Below are 9,002 nucleotides of genomic sequence, written 5' to 3' on the forward strand. Positions count from 1 at the left end.
CTCTTACATTTCTTTCATTGTTGTTTTTGTTTTCAAGACAGGGTTTCTCTGTGTAGCCCTGGTTGTCCTGGAACTCGCTCTGTAAGACTAGGCTGGCTTTTCACCTGCTTCTGCCAAACAAGTGCAAGGATTAAAAGTGTGTGCCCCTGGAGCAGCAATATTTCTACATCTGAGAGACTCTAGTGTCTAGATGTTGGTATGTCAAAGGTGTTATGCTGAAGGAAGTCCTTTGAAGGCCCTGGATTTCACCCAAAGCTTTCTAGTCACTAGGAGGAATTCTGAGCTCTTTACCAGAAAATCCCCAACTGTTGTGGTAACAAAACTACGATGTCACCAAAAATGAGGCCCAAGGGAGGCTTACATTAGAAGTCAGATCTGGGCAGTGGTGGACACCTCTAAACTTAGCACTCAAGAGGCTGAGGCTGGTGGACTGCCATGAGTCAAAGCCTGTCTAGGCTGTATAATGAATACCAGGCTTACATAGCAAACCCTGTCTCCAAAAAAAGAGTTAAGAGACTAAGGTTTGGCTGGGTGTTGGTAGAGCACGCCTTTAATCCCAGCACTCCAGAGGCAGAGGCAGGAGGATCTCTGTGAGTTTGAGGTCAGCCCTATCTACAGAGCGAGTTCCAGGATAGGCTCCAAAGCTCCACAGAGAAACCCTATCTCAGAAAAGAGAAAGAGAGAGAGAGAAACCAAGGTTTGAATTCACCTATTCTTATTCTTCTATGTTCTGGGTTATTCTACTTAATCTTTTAAACCTGTTATTGCTAAATCTATACACCACATACAGCAACAACATTTACCTTGTTAGACCTCAGCAGAACCAATTAAAGTGATATATGAAAGAAAACACACTAAAAGCTGACAAATTTAACTTAAATATTATTTTAAGGTAGGAAGAATATCTGGTTACTGGAAAGAGGATGGTATATTGAATTGATTCCAGCTCTGGACTTAGAAAGAATCCTTTCCACGCACAGCTCTCCAAACTGCCCATCTTCCATTATTTTATTGACAGTAAGGGTGCAACTCTTTGCCTTTTGGTAAGTGGCACTGGGAATAATAAATCCAAATCAAACACAGAGCCCTTGGGAGGGTCAAGTGGTATCTTTTTTTATCACTTCACCTCCCAGGCTCAACCTCAGACGTCTAGTCCAAGGTTTGGCCTAAATGACTAATACAACAGTATCCATTGTGGTATTCTCTCTCTCCCACCCCCTCCCTCCCCTTCTCTCTCCCTTCATCTTCTTCCCTCTCTCCCTCCCTTCCCCTCTCTCTCTCTCTCTCTCTCTCTCACACACACACACACACACACACATGACCCTCTACTCTTTTCCCTGCCCAGCATACTCCTTGCCATCATGCTAGTTCACAGACGTACAATCTTACCCACTGTACCCCCCTTCGCCAAACCTCTTCCAACCCGAGCCTTCTGTGGGAGACAGATGGGGTGTCTGCAATGGAAAAGGCTCTGGGCTCTATGCCGCCTTGGGTGGGCAGACCCCCATCTCCCCACTACTCCCTTTCCCCACCTAAGACACTCAGATTCACCCTGGGCAGCCCTGGTTGTGGCTGAGGATTCCATCTCCCTTCTCAGGTCCAGTCTCAGTTAGGACAGTTAGACCCCAGCCCCTCCTCATGCAAGTACAGTACAAAGGAGGGATCAGTCTCCATGTGATGAGACCGATGTGGAGAACCTATGACCTTTCATTGAGAACTAGATGGCTAGGGTTTAGGACCTGAGTTAACAGAAGAAGCTAAGTCTGTGCAGCATCTTTGTTCTAGAAAACCTGGGTCCCTGGAGGGAAGCTGAGCTTGGGGAAGGGAAGGAGAACTAACATTACAGAGCACCAACTGTGAGCCAGGCACAGTGCCAGAGCATTTCCATACCTGCATTCAACCAGCAAGGGAGGAGTCGGAGTATTTGTTTCAGGAGCCCTCAGCATCATAGCACAGTGGACCACCTACCCTTTGATATTGTGATATCACCACCGGTCTTCTAGCCCCAGGCTGATTCTTCTGGCTCCTCTGTAAGCTTACTCTACTCCTTAGACTCAGGTCTCCTCCCTCCCTTATGCTTTTCTCATGGTGCTATATGTGAGGGGGGTGTGCACGTGAGTGCAGCTGCCCACAGAACTAAGAAGGCATCAGGTCTAACTGATCAGCTGTGAGCCACCCGATGTGGTGCTAAGGACTGGATTCAAGTCTACTGTAAAGGCAGTATGCACACTCAGCCGCTGAGCCATCTCTCTTGTCTTTTGTGCAGACATTTGAATGACACTGTTTGTTTGCTTTAATGAAACGTTCCAGATGAGCACCTTGTGCTCACCTTTGTGTTCCCAGTGCCCAGCACAGGACCTAGCATAAAACAATTGTTTGTCAAGTATTTGTTGAATGGGTGATAAAGAGATATATCTCTGGCCTCAACATAGTTATGAACTATTCCTTCACTCTGGAGCTGAGACACTCCAGTGTATGAATCAAGAAGTAGGGTGCTTGTGGGGGTCAGACCTCCTCATTCACCCTAGAAATGCCAGCAGGACAAGACTTAACACTAGTCCCTTCCCAATGTCCAGAACATAGCCACACCTTCCTGCTCTCTGGCTTCTCTGGTGCCAAAAGAGCCCAAAAGCCTGATCATTTCCCCCCAATGGAGAGGCCTGAAATCAGTCATGTGAACTTAAGGGGGAGGAGTTTCATCAGGATAGGGTGCCCTAAGAAAATTCCTCTTCTATCTCAGCCAAGACTACAGAGACCATCTGGTGCCAGCCCTGTTTGCTTCTGTCCTCTTCCTCTGGGCTTTGGGGGAAATGCTTAAACTAAGTAGGAAGGATAGACAATTTAGCAAAAAAGGGAATTGCTTGCTCCTTGAAATGCCTAGGAGCTGAGTGCAGAGCCTCATCCAGATGACTAGAGCAGAGGAATACAGCATCCAGGGACCGCAAGTCCTCTGCTACTGCTCTTTCCAGACCTCAGGAAGCAGGTTCACCTCTAGGTGGTGGACTGCCCCCAGCTTGGGGCTTCATCTGACTCTTGCTGTCTGTCTGACCTAAAAAACATCCCCCTGTCTGTGGGAACTTGAAGTTGAGCTATAGTTCCTTTCTCTCCCTAGCCACTGCACATTCCTGACCTTGTACAAGCACACACTTATCAATCTTCCAGGCTGTAGCACTCTGAGCCAGCTCAGTTCCAATACCCAGCTCTCTCCGAAGCAACTTCTCAGCCAGGTTCCTGAAGGCATCCCCTTAGTACCCAGGTATCTGGGGGTCATGGTTCTGGAAGCCATTCTGGGAAGTGTTGCTCTCTCTGACCCTACTTGTTCTCTGGATCTCTAATAAAACAGGACAACTCAGGCTGCAGGCCAAGTTCTCGTGTCCTCATCAAAGGCAGCATCTGTCCCCATCCAAAAAGATAACCCTGCGGGAAGGAGGTGAGACGGGCACATGGGAGAAACCCCTGATCTTGCTTGGGCTTTTACGCCAGATTCCACTGTAGGCCTAGATTGTGGGTGAGGACCCAGGCAAACATGAGGCCTACACATGCCCTCACAGGGCTGCATGCCTCTGAGCCCCTGCACATGAAAGCCCCTTCTGGGCTTACCCAACTACCTGGGCTGCTGCTGTTGCCAAGCAGCCTTCTTTTATTCATGCATTGTTTTATTGCTGGCAAATGCCGCTGCTTGCCGCTGTTGGAGGCGTTCCTGCCAAATCCATCCCAACATCTTGGCCTGGCATCAGGGCGGCATGCTAATGTGGAAATTTAAAGAGCCGCTCAGCTTTAAATCGGAATTTTAAATAAGCAGCAGTGCTCCAAGGGGACCTAGGCAAAATCGAACAGTATCTGATCTACCCCTTCTCCTCCCATACCCATAGCATCACCTCAAGTTCCTCTTTCCTTTGATATGGACACTGGAAGCGGTAGTGACATGCTAGGGGAAGAGGGAGCCACTGTGACAGGTGAATCAGTATAAGTTGGGGTCAAGGAGCTGGAAATCCCCACTTAGAGCCAATAAGGCATTTATCGCTTAGTCCTAGGGGTGAATGGAGGCAGGGACTCTGTCCTCAAAGGATCAGGATTGGAGTTGGTGAAACTGAGGTTATCTCTCAAGAAAAGGCCTGCTCTACAGGGAAGAGAAACAGGAGTAGATTCCATGACGGTGGGCAACATGCACTAAGATGTGTGCACACAGCTGCATGTGAGGTTAGTTAAGTTGCTTGCCAAGGTCAATACAGCACGAATCCACACAGGCCACCGTCACCTACGAGTGGACAGGAATCACTCGTACTTAGAGAAGCAGTCTTTCTTTACATACCCAGTGACCATGCTACTGCAGAGCAAGCCAGCTTTTGCCAACCACTAGTGTGAAGTGTGCCCCAGGTTCTTCCATTTATCCCACTTTCTCAGCTCCTGTCAGCTGCCTTGAGTCAGCCATGGTGATGGAGTCCTGCAGCTTCTCTGCCAGGAGTGGGGACAGGAGGTGTCTGAGGTCATCCTGTATACCTGTCTTGGCCACTGAATGGTGCATTCTCTGGTCACTACCAGAGGACAGGTTCAAGTATATCATGTGGGAGGGGTACTTGGCCCATCTTTAGAAGAGGGTCTATGGAGGTGACATCAGCAGAACCTATGGCTGTCTGATTTCCTCTTCTTATGGGTAGCCCTTTATTATCAGGAAGCATTGAATATAAAACCTCAAGACACCATGCTTTTGGTATCAGAAGGCTTCATGGTTTTCTAGGTTGATAGGTCCTTGGGAATCAGGGTATGTTGCATCCACTAGACGTCTATCGTAACTCACTTGGTGGCCTCAACCTGACCCTTGGCTGCTAAGCTAAGAGATGCTCCCAGACTTTCTTCAAGATTCCTCCTCCCTGGAAGAAGAATCTGGCTCCTCCAAGAACTAGTGTGGCTGCCAGCCAAGGTGCTTGGGGCAAGCCTGGGGCATGCATCTGGCACCTGCCCACCAGATCCCTGAGGAACACCCTCCTCCACTCCCAAGGTCCCACTTAGATGGTTCCTGGGCTATGAGACAGAATTCACTGTCCCCTATTCCCAGAGAAAACTTTGAACTGGAAAGCCTCTCATTTTCCATTCTATTGGAAGTTGCTCCAGTATCCTCCATCAAACCTAGATACACTAGGGCTGTCAACAACTTCTCTAGGCAAGACCAAACACTTAACGTGGTAGGAGTTGAACTGGGTTACATAAGGGAAGTGAGGCCAGGGCTGGAGTTATTAAGGTCAAGAAATGTATGAAGAACAACTTGATGTGAGTGAGATAGGATGTAAATGGGAGGAGCTGAATGAATATGCCCCTCTCATCTAATTAGCAACATGCAAATAATATGCAAATAGCACACTCTTTGTTTCCAGGCTACCTGCCCTGTGCTTTTTGAAAACGGATTGTAAAGAAACCTCCAGACAGTATCTGAAAATCCCAAGGCACAGAAATATTAAAATACAGTATGGCTACGTAGGTCTAATTTATCTAGTTCTGCATGGGCTCTTACCTCTTTTCTGTGGACCTCAGTTTCCGTTTGTGAAATGGCAAGATTATGCTGGATGGTGTCTGAGGCTTGTCTCCAGTGCTGACAGCCCAAGGTTTCCTGATCTGGGGCATAGTGCCGATGGAAGGTGGAAGGGCTGATTCCACGATGGGATGGATGGAAGCCAATACCCTTGGCTTTCTTTTCTCTGCTACTCACCTCAGTTCTCCCGTGCCATTCCAAAGTGGACAAGTTTCTGAAGATGGCTTTGCGTCCCATGAGGTGACTTCATCTACACAGTTTCCTCTACCTGGAATGCTCTCTGTTTCAGCCTTCCATTTAACTTCACTCCAGCTTCAAAACTTTGCTTTTCCTCCCCATTCCTCTCCACTATAGCAAAATATCCTGCTACTGAGTACCTCTGTACACTGTCTATATGATGCTTGGATCAAGACTGAATCTTAGGGCTGGAGAGACGGCTTGGTGACTAAGAAAGCATACTACTTTTGCATACTGAGTTTGGTTCTCAGCATCTATATCAGGCAGCTCTCAACTGCCTTAACTCCAGCTTCAGGGTCTCCCACACCTCTGTCTTCCATGAGCACCCACACACAGATGCGTCCACATGATTAAAGATAAGTAGTTTTTAATTTATTTTATGTGCATTGGTGTTTTGTCTGCATGCATGTATGTGTGAGGGTGTCAGATGTCGGATCCCCTGGAACTAGAGTTACAGACAGTTGTGAGCTGCCATGTGGGTGCTGGGAATTGAACCCAGGTCCTCTAGAAGAACAGCCAATGCTCTTAATTGATGAGCCATCTCTCCAGTCCCAAAGATAGGTATTTTAGTAAATATTTTGTTAATGCTTTAACAAAAAAGAGACCAAATCTCCTGTCTAAGTGTATGAAATTCTCAGAGATACTGTAATGAATCACCAGCTTCAGCAGCTTACAACAACAAAAATGTATTTTCTCATATTTCTGGAGGCTAGAAGTGTCAACATCAGTACCCCTGGACCAGAATCAAGGTGTTATCAGCATCGAGCTCTGTCTGGAGGCTACAGGAGATAATCTTCTCCCACCTTCCAGTCTAGAAGCCACCTCCATCTCCTCATCACTGGCCTCTGGAATACCTTCCCTACACATGACCTCGCTCCAGTCCTGGGACTGAACCCTGGGTCTCCAGATCTCCTGCAAAAGCTAGACACTGAACTAATCTCCAGTTTTTTAAAGTTTTTATTTTGAGACAGAGTCTCTCTGAGTTAGTTGTCCAGGTTGGCCACAAATTTGAGATAATCTAGCCCCATCCTCCCTAGTAACAGTAATTACAGGCATGTCTTTCTCTTCTAAAGACATGTCTGGTGACATCTCAAGCCCACCCACTCACATGACCCAGAATAGCTTCTTCCCCTTTGGATTCCTAATGCAATCGTATCTATGAAGACTTTTTTTTTTTTCAGATAAAGTAACATTTACAGGTTATCCAGATTAAAGCATGGACATGTATTTAAGTAGTATAATTAGACTATTTCTCACCCTAGTTAAGTCTCACAATAACACTGAAACATAGGTTTCTATATTTCACAGAGGAGGTAATGAGGCTTGGAAGACTGAGTCACCTGCTAAAGGTCAACATGGCTGAAAGATGACAGAACTAGAAGCCAGATGAACTTGATTCCAGAGCCACCCTGCTTTTTGTGTCACCAATAGCCCAGGTCCTAGCCCAGATTCTTGCTTGAATGGGTATGCAAAAAAAGAAAGAAGAGCAGGCAGGGGAAGGCAAGGAGAGGCCCAGCCTTACCATAATGTAAACACTGGCTTGAATTTGCCATTGCCTCACCATCCTCTAATCCTCCTCCCTCTGCCAACCCTGACCTTTTTTTCAGAAGTCTGGAATCCCCCCAGTTTGCAGCCCCCTGCCAACAACTTCTGCCCAGAAGAGTGGCACAGTGCCTAGACTTCAGGCAGGAGATATCAAATCACAGAACCAGAGGGACATCTGGAGGTCACCTCATCCAGCCCTGTGCCCACAGCCAGTCCAGCTCGCAAAGACAAGAGACAGACAAGGAGGGTCGGGTTAGTAGGCAGCAGAAAAGTGGACCAGCCTCCTCTTTTTCAGCTTCCCTCTTGTCCCTCGCTGTTACATTATTTCTACTGCTTGTCTTTGTCCTTAGCTCTAATCTTCCGGACAACCATAATGGAAAAGCAAGGCAAGGTTTCTGACTAAAGTCTTTAAGTCTTTTTACTTTTCTGGATTTTTTTTTTTTTTTTTTTTTTTTTTTTTTTGAGACAAGGTCTCTCTACATAGGCCTGGCTGGCTGTTCTGAAATTCACTATGTAAATAAGCCTGACCGCCTGACCTTGAACTCACAGAAATCCCCCCAGCCTCAGTCTCCCAAGTGGTGAGATTAAAGGTGTGCACCACTATATCCGGCTTAAATTCTTCATCTTTAAAATGGATTGGACAATGGTGAGGATGGAAATGCCCATCTCCTAGGACTATGACAGAGACAATAATGCAGCCCAAGGAAAAGGAAATCTAATCACTACTTGGAGTAAGACAGGTACTACAGGAAGATATTGTCACACCTCTTCAGCCCTCCAGCCAAAACTCATTCCTCTTCCTCACCTCAGCCAGTCCGGTCTGCCTTGTGCGCTAGACTGTGAACTCCTCTAGGCAGAATCTTGTTCATTTTTTAATCTCCTTCCGTCCCCTCCCCAGTGTCTAAGACTGTACTTGGACATGCAGGCTCCATACATTTGATAAATAAGCGAGTGAGTGTATGAGTCAGAGCCCCAGACATCCACCAATCCTCCTCGGTAGGACCATTTCGGTGGAGTCCAGACTCCCGGCGGGGAAAGCGGCGCTGCAGCTTTAAGATTCTCCCAGGCGTCCTGGGTTGCCAAGGCGCGGTTGCCAGGGGCCTGTGCGGAGTGGCGTTCAGCTTTTACGCGCGCGAGCGCTGGGTTTCGGTCGCCGCCGCCGCCGCTGCAGCCGCCGCCGCCGGGCCTCGTCGGGCTCGGCTCCTCCGAACCGTCTGGCGGACTTGGCACCGGCCCCGCTCCTCAGTGCCCCCGCGGTGCGTGGCAGGCTGTGGCTTCATTATCCTGATTGATTCTTCCTGCTCCCCGACACTGTGGGGGCCCCGGCCAAGGAAGGGGGAGGGAAGCGGCATCTGCGGGGCCCATTCCCGGCCCTCGACCCAGCCGCTCCTCGGGCTGCCGGGCTGCCGGCCTCTGAGCCCTGTGGCGGCCGGTCCACCAGGGCGGGGTGGCAGCACTCCGCGGAAGAGCAGAGCCTGGCTAGTGCTGCCGCCCTAGCAACAGAAAGGGGTCTGAGTGGGGAAGGAGACCTGTGCTGGACTGAGAACTCGGATGAAGAGCAAGCCCCATCAAAATGGGAAAGGTGACATCTCTGAGAAGTATCGGTCTCCTACCCAAGGCTGAGCGACAAGTATCTATCTTAACACCGCCCTTCTTGGGCACTCAAGTATACTTCCAGGTGAAGAACCTTGGT

The sequence above is a fragment of the Phodopus roborovskii genome, unplaced genomic scaffold, assembly GCF_943737965.1.
Source record: "Phodopus roborovskii unplaced genomic scaffold, PHOROB, whole genome shotgun sequence".
NCBI lineage: Eukaryota > Metazoa > Chordata > Mammalia > Rodentia > Cricetidae > Phodopus > Phodopus roborovskii.